The sequence below is a fragment of the Myotis davidii genome, unplaced genomic scaffold, assembly GCF_000327345.1.
Source record: "Myotis davidii unplaced genomic scaffold, ASM32734v1 scaffold148, whole genome shotgun sequence".
In the NCBI taxonomy this organism is placed as follows: Eukaryota; Metazoa; Chordata; class Mammalia; order Chiroptera; family Vespertilionidae; genus Myotis; species Myotis davidii.
In genome coordinates, this window is record NW_006299479.1 from 969,754 (window position 1) to 986,041 (window position 16,288).

General features: G+C 51.5%; 1 protein-coding gene across 1 annotated transcript in view; it reads left to right on the plus strand.

The window, feature by feature from the left end:
• Positions 1–13,551: 13,551 nt before the first annotated feature.
• Positions 13,552–16,288, plus strand: part of KCNJ1 (potassium voltage-gated channel subfamily J member 1) — a 27,555-nt gene continuing 24,818 nt past the window's right edge. Inside the window, exon 1 of the mRNA XM_006775037.2 lies at positions 13,552–13,888. The gene's annotated coding sequence lies outside the window, so the exon portion shown is untranslated. The remainder of the gene's footprint in view (positions 13,889–16,288) is intronic.

The following is a 16,288-nucleotide window of genomic DNA, read 5'->3' on the forward strand; positions in this document are numbered from 1 at the left end:
TCACAGCGCCGCACGGCGAGGAGGGAGAGTCCCAGCTGAATGCTCAGCGGGCTGGGCAGGGCCACTCCCTCCCTCCGGGTTCCCCCCGCGGCCAGGAAAGAGGAAGACAAGCATTTTTTCATGAATTCGAGGTGCTTGGCGGCTGCAAGCGCCACAACCCTGCAAAGGGACAGGTGTCTCTGAGGACCGGTGCACTCGGTGGCCCTTCCTAGCTGGTGGTGTTCCCTAGGGCCCTGCGCTGTCTGTTGCCAACTTTCTGGGTTCAACGCCCCTGAATGCGGCTCCCCTGGGTGAGGAGGTAGGAAGGGGGGGCAGGCACAGCTGATGCAGCCTGTGAGACCAGTGTCCCCCAGATCAAAGGCTCCACCAGGCAGGGGCTATGCCTGTCTCTTTCTCTGCTGTGTCCCTGCACCAGGCACAGGTGCCCCATGAATATTTATCAAGTGAACACTGTCAACAACAAGAAAAGGCGGATGAAGTTACAAGGGGACAGACGCTGGTCACTGGGACGGGTGCACCAAGCCTGTAAGCACAGCAGCCTACAGCTACAGGGAGGCTAATCTCACGGCGCCACCTCAGGGTCCCCCTTTTTCGCCCCCATAGAACACCTGAGCAGCTCAGGAGACCTGCACACTCAGAGACGGAAAGCAACCACACAGGACGGTCCGAACATAAAGATTCCCAACTAGGTGCAGGTCATGGTGGGTAGTCCAGTCCTGGGCCCGTGGCTTCCTTGACAAGGATCAGTCTTTACAGGAAGGGAGCGGTGATTGCCCAGCGCATCTAAGGTACCAGACCTCTGGCCCTAGCTGGTTTGGCTCAGTGGATAGAGCGTCAGCCTGTGGACTGAAGGATCCCAGGTTCTATTCCAGTCAAGGGCATGTACCTTGGTTGTGGGCACATCCCCAGTAGGGGGTGTGCAGGAGGCAGCTGATCCATGTTTCTCCCTCATCGATATTTCTAACTATTTCTCTTCCTTCCTCTCTGTAAAAAAATCAATAAAAAAAATATATATTAAGGTACCAGACCTCTGAATCTCAGAGAAATCCCCCTTTCCAGACCCACCCAACCCCTCCCTCCCCGGCACAAGCCCTGGCACCTGAGCAGAGACCACAGAGCCCTCACTGCTCTCTCGTTCCCCGAATGCCATCTCCACCTGCTGTCAGTGTTAACCATTAACTGCCCCTCACCCCGCAGGTGTAAAAGAAGGATGGGCTCTCCATTTGCCTTTTTATCTGATTCCCAGCTTTGCTTCCGCCCTCCCCCTTCGTTTGCCACCCATGGATACCATGTAACCCCCCCTACATCCCCTCCTTTGATTCTAACGTATAAAAGAAGCTGTAAGCCCAGCTTTGCTTCCGCCCTCCCCCTTCGTCTACCACCCATGGATACCATGTAACCCCCCCCTACATCCTCTCCTTTGATTCTAACGTATAAAAGAAGCTGTAAAACTGCCATTCTCCGGAGCATATTTCCAAACCGTTGAGATTTTGTTTCCCAGCAAATGTTGTCAGTTTGGCTCAAATAAGCTCACAAAAAATCTCTATGGATTTGGAGACTCCTTAGGTCGGTACCAGCGTGTACACAGCCCCCTGCCCAGGCACCCTCCCCGGATCAAGGGCGAGGCCTTGTCAGGGTTTGCCTCCTCGACCCCCCTCCCTCTCTCTGTAGAGGGCTGGAGGGATTACTCAGCGTGGCTGCCATGGGTTCTGACTAGCCAGGATGTCTATTAGTCCCCTCAGGGGATGTAGCCTGTTTTCCTGCTCGTCTGTTACATGTTGATCTGCTGCTTTAACACTCTGACAAGGTTCTTCGTTTCTTAATTTCCCAGTTCTCAGGAGAGGCTGTGGCTGTGCAGCTCTGTGGTCGGTGAGACACATACTACTCCTCACATTTCTGAACCTATGAGGTGCTCTTCCCTGGGGCGACAGTGACTTTGGATTTAGCATAAAGATCTTGGAATTTCTTCTGCCCTGATTTGGGGGGCAGGGTGGGTAGGAGCTGGCTTTGAGGCACAATGGAGGGTGGTACTGTACGTAAATGTCATTCTCATAGTGATGGGAACTTGAACCAGGAGGAGACGGGACGCCTGGGTCCAGTTCTTGGTCTAGACCTGAAAAATGAGAGCTATGGGGGTTCAAGTCCTGACTGGCTTTTGCAAAAGTAGATGAGCCTAACTTTCCCGAAGAGCACAGGTGACCTTTGAGGGTAGGGGACGAGATGAAGAACTACTGGGGGTTGGAGGATGCTACTGGTCCTCCATTGTCTGAGAATTGACGAGGCAGTGGGGAAGGCAACGGAGAATGTGTGGGTTCTCAGGTCAACGAGAGCACAGAGCCCTGCTCTGTCCACCATCTGCTTCTCCTACCTTCTTCCTTTATCAAGCAAGAGATTAGTTCCCAATTAAGTTTTCTCTGTACAAGGACACACAGGAAATTGTTTTTCTCCTATTTATAGAAATCCATTTGCATTTGTGAGGCTTGTAATGTCTCATACATCTTCCCAGCCAGATAGAAGATTAATTGAAAGGGTTTGCTGAGTTATACTCCAAGTCCGCACGAAAACTCTTTTAAGACAAATGCTTTCAGTATTTTCTCGCCTGTCAGGAGAATCCCTCACCCAGTGCTTGTGCGTGTTAATAAGTCCAGGTACAAACAGCAGATGTGAGCCAATTAATAAATATGCACTTGCAATACTTAAGGGCACGAAAAGGTGTGAGAAGAGCATAACCAATAATCGTGCGATTATCACTCAGCTTAAAAAACACAGCACGACATTGCCAACACTGTTGACTCCGCCCCATCACCTCCTCTTCCCTCCAGAGAAAGTCAGTGAGTTACCTGAATTCAGTGTTTCTCTCTCTCATGATTTCTTTATGCTAAAAACCACACACACACACACAATCAGTGACTGTTGACCATTTATAAGTATTTTTACATCCACAAACTTTTAATTGATTCATGGAGGCTGCTATATTTGAGATGCTTTGATGGGTGATGTGGGAAAAACTAAAAAGTGTACGGTTGTGCTTTGATCTAAAATGCCTTGCATCCTAATTGGGAGGGTCAGCCCAGGTGCAGGCAAACTTAGCCGACACATTGACAACCTGGGATTTTAATTCATAGGTGGTAATTGGATGGCCTGGTGATGGAGGACAGATAATAACGCCGGCAAAGCTGGGTGAGTGGGAGCTGGGGGCTGGTGCTGACTGCAGAGAGAAGGGGCATCTGGAGCGAGCCAGGACATCGGAGTAGGATTTGAGTATGAGGGTTGGTGTGTGAGAAAACGCCTGGAGAGGCCAAGAGATCGGCGCTGGGAGCAAGGGCAGGTGAAGTGTAGGGAGGGGATGGTAAGTAGCTCTGATTAGCTGAGTGCCTACTGTGTGCTGAGCTCTGCAAAGTGCTCCACAGAAGTACAGTGGAGCCTTGACTTACAAGATTAATTCGTTCGGAGACCGAGCTCGTTAAGGAGCTCGTTAACTCAAATTACTCTATCAACTCAATGCAAAAAATCCGCGGAGAGACAGCTGGTATCTCAAAAAACTCGTTAGTTGAGACACTCGTAAGTCAAGGCCCCACTGTAAAAGCTTTTCGTCTTCCCAACAACCCGGTGAGGGTGGGAGTATTATTCCCATTTCTCAGATGAGAAAACTGAGGCTCACACAAGCGAAGAGTCCCCTCATTGGCGCAGTTCTTCCTGTCGAATTTCAGAGTCCAGTTTTGTTAGGGGCCGGTTACATGTCTCACTGTTGTAGGCTGAACCGTGTGTCTCCACCCCCACCCCCAGCCAATCCTCAGATTCAGATGTTGGAGCCTGTACACCTTGGACCTGGGAATATGGCTGTATTTAGAGACAGGGCCTTCGAAGAGGTGGTTACGTTAAAATAAAGCTATGATGATAGGCCCTACTCCAATTTAATTCATGTTTTTTTTCTTTTTAAGAAGAATAAATTGGACACACAGATAGACACTGGGATGCGTGCACACAGAGGCAGGACCCTGTGGGGACACGGTGGGAGGTGGCCAAGGAGAGCAGTCTCAGGAGAAACGAAACCGGCTGACACCTCGATCTTGGCCTTCCAGCCAGTGTACCAGACTCGTTTATCAATATTTACATAGCGGTATTTGTCTAACGAAGACGTTCCCAGCACAGCAGAGGGTGAGAAAGGTGTGCCCACAGTTCCACCGACCACACACCCAGAAGAGACAAGTGAAACAGAGCCAAGGAAAAAGAAGGAAAACGCTGGTCAGGTTACCCAGAGGTCATCAGTGTTGCGGGATGTGTTATACCCGCATCTTCCTCTGCTTCCGGATAGATAAGCATCCCACCCATCAGGTGAGGATCCCCAAGCCACTTTTCTTTTTCTTAAACTTTTTTTTTATTGATTTCAGAGGGGATGGGAGAGGGAGAGAGAGACAGAGACAGAAACATCCATGATGAGAGAGAATCATTGATCGGCTGCCTCCAGCACACCCCACACTGGGGATCCAGCCCATAGCCGAGGCATGTGCCCTGACCAGGAATGGAACCATGACCTCCTGGTTCCTAGGTCGACACTCAACCACTGAGCCACACCCGGCCGGTCCCCAAACCATTTTTTACTTAATTTCATTGATTTCTGTCATTAGCACCAATAGCTTCAGCTCTTCTAAAGCAAACTTCCCATTCCTGAATTCCTCTATGCGTGACTCCAGGCCCGGGTGCCTGGGAGAGACATTTCATAAATTCCACAGCTTGGCTCTGTTTCACTTGTCTCTTCTGGGTGTGTGGTCGGCGGAGCTGTGGGCACACCTTTCTCACCCTCTGCTGGGAGAGACATTTCATAAATTCCACAGCTGGCTGCTCGGTGGAATTTACTGGATCCACACCTGTGTTTCTAGCAGGCGGGACACTGCGCGGCTAGAAGACTGCATTTGTCTCCAAGAGTTGAGCTTTCAATGAGAGCACCTCTCGGGGCACATGATTTTTTTCTTCCCACTCCATGAAGAGGGATATTTGAAAATAAGAACATAAACGCTGTCATCCCTCCCTAACTTTATTGATAAAACTCTCACTTTATTCTGTTTTGTAGGAAACTCCCTAGAAGTACCAATGGGCAAGCAAAGGCCCTTCCCTGGCCCCATTTCCACTAGTAGCCAACAGCACCATCTAGTGGTTGAGATTTCTCACGCGGTGGCTTGCATTGCAGGGGTGGGCAAACGTAGGTTTGCAGTTGGAACACAAATAAATGATACAATAATTAAGACATAATAACACAAGAATAAACTCTCTGTTTCATGTACTACAAACTGTAAACCCACTGTTACCCACCCTGTATTTGCTCATTCCTTCGCTTTTACCTTTAGTTTTTGTTTTAGTAAATTATGCATATATCCAAAGCATCACATTGTTCTAATCTTACCAGTTTGATAGGAAAACAGTCAGGCCTCCTCTTGCCCCCTCTCACAATCTCCAGGGCTACCACTTTCATCTCTGTGGGCTATTTTTTCCCTTGGTTTTACCACCTATCCCTAAATGCCACACTTGTGGTAATACTTCTAGATGCTTCTGTTTTAGAGACTATCACTGAAGATGGGAACTTAGCTCTTTTTCCTCCCTGATCCCTCCACACATGTGCACCCTCCCCATTTGCCATCCTCCCAAAGGAGTTATAGCATCATTTTTGTTGGATAAACATTTAGGTTTAACATGATTTTGTCTACAAATTTCTACTCAGAGCTGGTCCATGCAGTAAACCGGACTACTTTTTCTGTCCCGCACAACTTTTTGTTTCTCCTGGAGTCATTTGTTTTCTTGGGTTTATTTTCTTAGTTTCCTTTGCTCTCATCACCAACCTGAATGAAAAATTTCTGATAGTTTCTGTCTCCTCTCAAGATTTCCAGGTTGGTCAGGTGTCCCATTCACTTCCTGTCTTGGAGGCATTGCTCCTGGCACCTTCTACTCCCCTTGTCTGGAGAGGTGGCCCTCCCTGCTGGGGCCCAGCCAGCTGCCTGGCCTCTGTTTCCCTTCATCTCTCTTCTGTGTCCCCTTCCATGTGTCTCCCGTGTGTTTCTTTCTTGGTTTACTCTCTGCTTTTGAAGGAACACATCCTACAGTTGTTTCTTGGGAAGGAGAGCATGCAAGGTAACTTTTTAAAAAATATATTTTATTGATTTTTTACAGAGAGGAAGGGAGAGGGATAGAGAATTAGAAACATTGATGAGAGAGAAACATCGATGAGAGAGAAACATCGACCAGCTGCCTCCTGCACAGCTCTTTCTAGGGATGTGCCCGCAACCAAGGTACATGTCCTTGGCTGGAATCGAACCTGGGACCCTTCAGTTCCCAGGCCAACGCTCCATCCACTGAGCCAAACCAGTTAGGGCGCAAGGTAACTTCTTTTCTGAGACTTTGCATTCCTGAATCTATCTCTTCTACTTGATTGACAGTTTGGCCGGGTATAGAATTCTAAATCAGATATCATTTCCCTTCAGAATGTTAAAAAGATGTCTTCATTTTTCTCCCGCTTTTTGGACTACTGTCTTTCCTAAACCGACTCACCTGACCTGCCTTCCTTCAGCTGAACAGCCGGACTAACTAGTCTAATTTGTCCTTGCTCAGAAAGGAAGCCGAGGCTCAGAGATGCTGTGTAACCGCCCCAGCAGCACCCTGCTAGGAAGTGGCAAAGCCCTTCCCAACCTAGATTTTCTGATTCCTGGTTCAGTGTTTTTCCTACTCCCCCAAGCTGCCTGAGACCGTCACCTTGAAGTTGGGGCCCTTATTCTAAAGCGGTTTTCCTCCCTGGAGTGAGATCCTCATTACCTGGCACCCAAAGCCACAGCGGGGGCCGGGAGAGAGTGGGGGCGTCGGCTGAGAGGCTAGGGAGACCCCTCTTTGGAACCCACATTTTAGATGTTCGGGGAGGGCCTGGGGTTCGTGGTCCATCCTCTGGGGACCATGGGTCCTGAGAACTGGGCCGCAGCGTCAGGCCTCTGAGCCAGGTGGTGAGATGCAGGGCCGGTCTCATCAGTCAATGTGGCTGAAAAGGCACCAACTTCAAGGTCACGGGACTGGCCCCAGGGCACTGCGCCTTGTCATTGCAGAAGCTGGCAATTTCCAGAGCTGGGGTTTGCGTGCCCGAGTCGAGAAGTTGACCCTTATAAATACGTGAGCCTGGGCCAAAGTCCTTGCCAGGTGCCTGCACGAGGGGAATTCGCTGCCTGCCACCTCCCTCCCCCCTCGTCCCCTGAGTATTCAATGAGCACAGAGGGTCACCAGCTGGGGACATGGGAACGTATTTGTCTGGACTTCTGATGCTATGGGGACATGTGTGAGCAACTGAGAATGTAGAACAAAGTGTGAGAGGCACTGATGTGAGAAAGGGAGGAAGGGAGGGCTGCGATGTAGAACTGGGGTCCCCCGGGCCCTGCCCTCCAGCTTTCCCACCTCCCAGCATGACCCTCTGGGTCTCCGCCCTGCCAGGGCCCCACCCCAGACCAGCTCCCCAGCAGAGGAGTGTGAAGAGCCGGCCACTGACCATCCTTCCTTCTCTGCTCAGCTGTCCTGGCTTGGACAGAGTGCTGTTCACCCTGCAGGGTTCCAGTGAGGCTGGGCCTGGACGAGGGAGGGGGAGGGGGCTCCTCCACAGGTCCCATGTGCCCCGGGGAAGAACAGCACCCGGACTCTGTGGCAAGGTGGCACCCCAAGGTCTTCAGAGTGGAAGCATGACCAGGAGTCAGCCTTGTCCTTAGCCCAGGCCTCCATGGGTGTGTGTGTGGGTCCTGGCAAGGCTGTCTGGGGAACTTTCCAGCGAACAGAACCCCCTGAATGAAAAGGGCCTCCTCTGCTCACTTTGCCACGGCCTGGCCCAGTACAGGGCCCCTGTGTGTACCCTCCCCATGCCAGACGGGCAGAGGGTGCTCATAGGGTGCTCTGTGGCTCTGCCGTCACCCCTGGGGTGCCAGGGCAGCAGGAAAACTACAGGATGCCACGTGCCACCTGTACCTTGACCTTGAGCACACCAGTTGACACTGCCTAGGATAGCGGTTCTCAACCTGTAGGTCACGACCCCTTTGGGGGTCGAACGACCCTTTCATGGGGGTCGCCTAAGACCATCGGAAAACACATATATAATTACATATTGTTTTTGTGATTCATCACTATGCTTTAATTATGTTCAGTTTGCAACAATGAAAAATACATCCTGCCTATCAGATATTTACATGACGATTCATAACAGTAGCAAAATTACAGTTATGAAGTAGCAACGAAAATAATTTTATGGTTGGGGGTCACCACAACATGAGGAGCTGTATTAAAGGGTTGCGGCATGAGGAAGGTTGAGCACCACTGGCCTAGAAGGACATTCCTTTCGGTGATGCTTTACAGGGGAACGGGCGCCCTGCATCGCAGGCTGGGCAAAGCAAAGGATAGGGGACACTCTGTCTAGTCATCATTCATTCGTTGGACAAGGTATCTGGCTTTGTAGCTTTAGAGCGCGAGGAATTCTGCTCCCTGAAGAACTTAGCTCCCGGAAACTCTGAGTCAGCAAGGGAGAAAGCTGTGCCCATGGATATAATTGGCAAGAAAAGAGCCAACCAGGACCACAAAGGTTAGGGGATACTGGCTGGGGGTGGGGTGGGGGGGGGGTCCCGGGCACACAACCTCCTGGGGCAGCTCTCTGTCTTCCCTGCTCTCGCTGAGACAGTCAGGGAGGGGGTGGGTGGAGTCTTCAGCATAAAGAGCAGGATTTCAGTGGCTCTTTGGCCGCCTCCCTGGCCTGTGCGTATTCATCACTTCAGCCCGCCAGACAGCTCAGTCCCAAGTGCTAAGGTGGCCTATCTATATTTGATCCTTTTCCAATGATTTATTTTATATAGTTATATCTTCTAAATGTACAGTAAGTTGCCCACATTTGCTTTTTTTTTGCAGGAGTTCTCCGGTTATAAAAAACACACTCTGTTACTCCAAATTCCCTTTATGATTTATCTTGGTCGTTCCCTGCAGGGGTGGGGACCGTCTGGCCCTGGGGCCGTATAAGGCCTGCGAAATCATTAGGTCTGGCCCTGCCAAGGCATTAGGGGTGAGTTAATTCAATGCCTGACCAAATATATCGGGCAAATTTTTAAGATGATAATTTTGTGTGGCCTGAGAATGATGTTATAATTATCCCAATGGCCCTTGGCAGGAAAAAGGTTCCCCACCCCTTAGCACCTTTCCTTACTGTCTGCTGGCCCTTGGAAGCTGGGAGGGGGAAGGGGAGGCCGTGTCTGAACCCGTGAGGTGATGCCCAGGTGTCAGTGCCCAAGGTCTTTCCTCTCAGCTGTTGAGTTTTCCCTGTGAGAACCCCACCCTCCTGCGTGGCTGCCCTCAGGCACCTGGGTGCTGGGTGGAGGGAGGGGGTCTGCGTCTCCCATCCAGGCAGCAGATTGCACACAACCCCCTTCACAAAGCCACACTCAGTTTCTCCAAGAGGAAACCCCAGCCTGGAGAATCTGTTTTGGATAAAGACTTTCAACCCATTTCCCTGGTTCCGGCCGCACCCATCAGCTGCCTTCAGCCGCACCTGGGCTGCCCAGCCTGTGAGCCTGCAGCTGGCATCCTGGGGGTGTCTCCCTGGCCTTGCCGGACCTTGGGTTCCGCCCTCGCTGCTCTGCCCTGTCCTGCTTCCCACCCCCTAAAGCTTCGCGGGAATCCCTTGGCTGCTCTTGTCTCCTTTCCTGTTCTTTGTCTTTATGGATTTCACCTTAAATACATTTTTTTAAAAATTTCTTTATTCCTGGTTTTTGTGGAGGGAGCCAAAATCAACATTTGTTCAACTCACCACATTTTCAACTTGGAATTCTCTTCAATTTCATTTCCTCTGCTCCCTCGCCCGGGGAGGCTGTGGCCACCTTCCTGGTAACCCTATCAGCGAGGCAGTGGGCGGAGGAGCCTGGCATCATAGGTGGGCCTGAGTTTGACCCTGTGTGCTGTGCCCAGAGACCAGGGTACATGGATGAAAACTGAAAGATCAGACAGAGGCCGTAACCAGGACTACAGGCTTTATTAGGGGATTAGGACTTGCCAGGCTGTCTCGCAAGGAGAGGACAGCAGCACGTGCAGGGGTGAGCATGCCTTTTGAGGGGCGGAAGGGGAAGGGGCGGGGGGCTTAGTGTACTCGGCGCACACTGATTGGTGGCTTACTGCGTTGTCCATATAGGACAAGGGCTTAGGGTATTTGGCAGGTGTGGATTGGTGGTCCAATGTATAGTCCGTATAAGGTACCTGGTTAGTCACTCAGGTATTTCTGGGCTGCAGGTTACATCATACTCCGCCCACCAGTTGGGGGAAAGGAGGATCTATCAAAAACAACGCTGAGCCCTGAGGGCATTAGCATGGACCGAGGATCCTGTGCCAAGCACTGAGCACACACAGGGCGCTGCACTCACCTCCTGTTGTTTCCCGTCTTCTGCTCAGCGCCCTGGCAGCACTGCCCTGACTGGCTGCACTCACCCTGGTGGTCCATCCTGCACCCCTGCCTGGGACCCAGCACTGGGTTCCAGGTGCCGAGTCTGCCTGCTTGCCCTCCAGCTGCTCCTGAGCCTGTTCAGACCTCTGACCCTTCAGACTGGTCCCCGAGTGAATGGATTGCCCTGGCCTCCCCTGAATCACACAGGCACCTCCAACGGCCCCCTGTGTACCCAAACTGCGCCTGTTGGGACATTAGTCGCGATAAGGGTGTCTTTGAGATGTTCCAACTTTCTTTAAGGAAAAAAACCCTCCATGGACCTGGCCCCGCAGCTCCGTACAGAGGCCGGGGCTCCCGGTGCTTTGAGGCCGGTGGCCACCAGCAGGCCTAGCACAGAGCCCGGGAAGCAGGAGGGTACAGGTGCCCGCTGCCAGGGCTCCCTGTGGCACAGAGAGGCGGGAGGAGTGGCAGATGGGAGTGGCAGACGCAGAACTGCTTCATGAAGACTGTGGGCCGGGGAGAGACTGAGGAGCCGAGTCCTGTTGGTTTAGCAGTGGTTCTCAACCTGCTGGCCCTTTAAATACAGTTCCTCATGTTGTGACGCAGCCATAAAATTATTTTCGTTGCTCCTTCATAACTGTAATGTTGCTACTGTTATGAATCGTCATGTAAATATCTGATATGCAGGATGGTCTTAGGCGACGCCTGAAAGGGTTGTTTGACCGCCAAAGGGGTCGCGACCCACAGGTTGAGAACCACTGGTTTAGGGGAAGGTGCAGGGCTCCACCTGGTGGAATGTCTTCCCTTGCTCATCACAAGCAAGAGGGTGCATCAGCCCAGCCCTCCCCGTTGCTTAGCAACAGCCTCTTTCTCTTTCCCAGCAGGTCTCCACGGGCTGTTTGAAGGTGGGGAGGCAAGGGGTGGGATTGAGGTAAGATGACTACCTGATCTGCATAATAATTGGACGTTTGGCCCCATGGTGCTGCAGGTACCTGCCTTGCAAATGAATGAGGAACTTAAGAAAACATTCATTTTCCTCATTAGAGGGTTGTTCCTAAGGCTCTGAGAATTCATGTTTACTTACAAGAGGTGTGGACTGTGTGTGTGTATTTCCAGGCCCCTGGAGGATAAGTGGGTGAATGAAGTGCGAACTCACAACTCACACGCAGAAGTCGGTCTTCTCCCTCCCACCCCCGCACCCCGCCCCCTGAATCCCTTTGGAAATTGGATGGGGAAAGCCCTTTTCCTGAATTGTCCTGTGAGACCCCAGTGCCTCTCCTGCTGACGCCTCTAAGAGCTCCCAGCCACTGGAACAGCCCAGGTGCCAGCCCAGGGCCTCGGAGACACAGACACCAAGCTGGGCAGGAGCTGGTAGAGCCACCACCCGTGATTCAGGGAGGGACGTTGACACATCCTAGCCTCCCCCAAGTTCAAGGAGGGTCCACAGGGCCATGCAGAGTTCTCCAGCCAGAGCCGCTCTCCCGGGCTCTCTCCTCCCCGCCAAGGCCTCCTGGAGCTGGCGCCCTGCTCTGCCGTTTCTGAGAGCAGCAGCCAGGGCCAGACCCCCATGCTCAGGGGGCATTCCCATGGCCCCACACCCCACTAGGGGGGATGCTCACAGCCGGGGAGGGGTGAGCCTGGGGCTGGGAGGCACCCTGAGAAGTGGGGTGGATACCCGGAAATGTAGTAGGTAGTGGGCCACACAGTGGAGCCTGGAAGAGGTACTTTTGGGGACAGGGGAGCGAGGATGGCAACAGTACGCTCACAGGAGACCTTCTGGGAAGGGGAAAGTCATGGTCAGCACAAGATCTGACTCCCTCCTCTTTCCCCGTGGTCCTGCTCTCCCTAGAATAGCTCCCCGACAATCAAACTGCACATGGAAATGCTACTGTTAAGTCGTCTTACTTACAACCACTCGATTCCTTTTTCTTTCTGGGGCAACTGGTTATACTTCTAAGTGTTTGCAAACAAAATTTCCTGTATGGTGATGACCCGAGGGAAAGGGAGAGATAGACGAGGGTAAAGGGGGGATCAATGGTGATGGAAGGAGAATTGACTTGGGGTGTTGAACACACACAATACAACATACAGATGACATAGTATAGAACTGTACTCCTGAAACCTAGATCATTTTATTAACCAACGTCACCCCAATAAATTCAGTGAGAAATAAAATAAAAATAAGGAAAACACTTCTATTCACAATAACATCAAAAATAACAACTTAGGAATAACTAACAAAGTTAGGACAAAATTTGTATCCTGAAAATTAAAAACAAATTCCTTTCCCCATGTGATCATGAACTTGTTTCCTGTGGGAATCATGCCGCATTGATTCTGTGCAATCTGGGGCGTCAGAGCCACTGGCACACACCCCTGAGCCTCGGGGCCACTCTGCACCCCTCCTGCTCTTCCCATCCCGTGGGCTCCTGTAGATGCGATACCCGGTACCGTCTTGTGTGGCCATCAGTGGAGGAGATGGACAGTGAAGGGATGTGTGGCCTGTTCATATCCACCCCCTGTCACTCCAAGAACACAGAAGAGCAACTTCCTAAGGAGACTGTTTTCTGATGCTCTGGTGGTAGCCTGTCGTGGGGTGTATGTGAGATAAGACCTCCTCCCCCTGAGAGAGAGAGAGAGAGAGAGAGAGAGAGAGAGAGAGAGAATACCAGGGCATCGAGGTGGGAAGGAGGAAAGAAAGCTGATATGTGGGGTACGTTGGTTTTCACAAATGTTTACTCAATGTCAAGTGTTTGCCAAGTGCATTACATACATTATCTCACTCCCACCGCAGACCTCTGAGGGTGAGAGGCTAGGGACTCGCCCCCAGGTGACATGGTTGGTGTCGCAGGGCCTGCCTGGCTATCCACTCTGCTTTGCAATACAGTCTCTGCTCCAAAGCCCTCCATTGTGCTGGGATCAGGGGGACAGATGAATGGCCAAGGGACAGGGCAGCCTGACCCATGGCCACAGAATGAGTCACCGAGCAGAAGAAACTTTGGAGGGGCTCCGTGGGGATCCCCAGTGTCCCCACGTGGGAGCCTGTAGCCCCCGTGCACGTGGGCTCAACCTCACACGGTTGACTGAGACACTGTCAGCCTGAGCAAATTCGGCTTCTGGTTCGAGTCAGGGCTCCATAAACAATCCCTCTTAATTAGCCCCCGCAGCCCAACACCTCTGGTGCATCTAGCCCGGTTTACTGCCACGCCTACTCCTGTTGGATCCGGTTCTAAAGTAAACTGTGTTCTTTGAGAGCCGCTGCATACAGATGAGTAGGCAGCCAGTCTGAGCTGACCCACAGACTCATAAAAACCAACGGGGCCTCGGGCACCCACGCCCGGGACACCCAATTTCTTGGATCAAAGGTGCAAGGACCTGCTCTCATCAAGGATCCAGCTGCTTTCTTGGGGACCAAGACATTGAGCTTTTGTCTCCGTATTCACTCAAGCAGCCCATGAGGTAAGGAGGCGAAATGCCTCGATGCCCCTTGGTAGCAAAAAGGAGTTAATGCTGATGGAAATGTAGCCCCTTTTCTACCACCTCAAATCTAAACATTCCCAGGCGGATACAGGTGTGGCTTTCACTCACTCACGGGATGCTCTGGTCCCATGTGGGTTATGAGCTGTGAGCTTCATTTCACAGCCCTGAGCTGAAGGGCCGTAGAAGCCTCATGCCTGGCGCCAGCTCCTCTCTTCTTGGTGGTACACGGGTGTGTAGGTAGAGTGTCTGTCCCTGATGGCATCTCCAGTTGCTGCAAGACCTTGAAAAATAGCGGAACCTCTCTCAGGCCTTTTCCATGGTTCAGGTGGAGGATACAGGTGTCAGTGGGGTCTAGTAGGGAAAAGGCTGAAGACTCACCTCGGTGAAAGGTGTTAGTAAGACATTTCATCCCATCAAAATGCCTTTCCTTCGTTGTATGGAATGCTGCATGATGCCCAGGGCATGCATTTGGATTTCCCAAGATTTGTTCAGCTCCCTGAATCCTGCTGGGTCAAAAGCTCTGTGACAGTGAATGCCACTGTCCTATGCTCCGCTTTGTATGAATGAGCCCAAGAATGAGCAGGCACGGAGCCTCATTCTCCAAACATCTCTGTCTTGTAGATTCTGTGAATAATTGTTCAAAAGAAGCATGTCTATTGCAAATGGCAAGCTTAAGGGGAAAAATGTGTGTTTGTTTCCTTGAGTGGGGCATCCAAAATGGAGCGGGACATAGTGACTGTGGTAAGGAGGCCGTGGTAGGTGAGGATGTACCCTGCCCGGCTGTGGGTGCCCTTCAGACATGAGCGTGGTTTGGGTTGTCTTACGCTACCTTGTTCTGTGAAAATGTGGCTGCACTAAGTTTCCCCAGGAATGATGGATGGGGAAGGGGTATCTGGGAAGGGATGAGTAGCAGCAGATTTTTTTTTTTGGCGGGGAGAGCGTGCAGGGCTGAACTTGCAAAGAAGCACAGTGAGTGGGTCACTAGTGGATGTTCTGGGAGCGTTGGCTGTTGGTGGCACTTGGTGAAAAGTATGTGATGCGCTCTGATTGCCAAGCAAGCTCTGCTCCGCGGAGCTCAGACTCAGGTTTCTCATGCGCGTCCCTGCCTTTGGCTCAGCAATGCGTTTTCTTCGCTAGGTTACTCGGTCACGAATCTTCCCTGGACCTTTCACAGCTCAGGGGTTTCCCAAGGGTTCCACTCTGACTCCAGTGCTTTGCCTTTTTCCCGTCTCCCTGGCTCCCTTCCACCCAGGTTTCCTAACTCCCCAGAGTTCCCACTGGATGGCTTATGTGTCTCAGCGGTTTGATTCTGAGTTTGACCCAAGGCTCACTCCTCCTGGTTCTACCATTTAAGATGCTAATGATGACTACTGTCTTTCTTCTCTTCGTGATTATCCGTCTATTGATGTTATCATGATCCATACAGGGATTTTCCTTCATATTTCCTTTCAACAAACTTATAACGAGCACCCACTGTGTTTTGGGAACTGCGCTAGGTCCCATGCCCTGATAGAAGGGCCCCTGTCCTCTGGCACTTACAGTTTAGGGGGAATGTTCGGGAAACAGGCTCTGACCCTGGCAGGGTAAACACCGTGATGAACAGGGACAGTTACACTGCAGTGTAGCCATGATGTCATCGTTACACTCACAGGAAGGACATCCTACGTTGCCTACAGAAGACCTCATGGAAGTATGATCCTAAAATCTCAGGGTAGGCAGGATGGGGCCTGGTGGGGGCAGGAGGAAGGGCATTCCAGAACAAACAAATGGCATGAGAGAGTGCTACATGTCCAAAGAATACCAAGCTGGTGTGACTGGGGGTGGGTGGCATGGGGGGGGCTGGTGAAGAGAGATGAGACAGGAGAAGGTGTGCGATGCTAAGGAGTTTGGGCCGTGTCTTGATGGTAGTGGGAAACCGCGTAAGGTCATATTTTTAAAAGGTTGCTTTGTCTGCAAAGCACAAGGTAGACCATTGCTGGGGAAGCCAAGCAGGAGATTCTAAGAGGCAGGACACACAGGATCCAGTGGCAGGCTGGCTGCTGGGACCAAGCGCGGCTCTGAAATAAACACCTGCGAGTTGACTGACCTCATTCAGGAAACTTCTCCAAAGTCCAGGTGATGAACAAACTTTGAATGGAAAAGAGCATTTTCTCAGCATTAACCCCGGTCCCCCTCCCCCATATCCACCATGGCCTCTTGGCCACAGGGAGATGAGTTGATGGCCCCCAGATGTTATGGGGAGACAGGGATTGTGTGGGGCAGTGAGCTGGGTTTTCAGCTGCCTCCTCCTCAGAAACAAGCCCACGACCACTTGCTTTTTGCACCTTTGAAACGCATGCATATCTGGGGAGAAGGAGCGTTTTTATTCTTTTTCCTTAA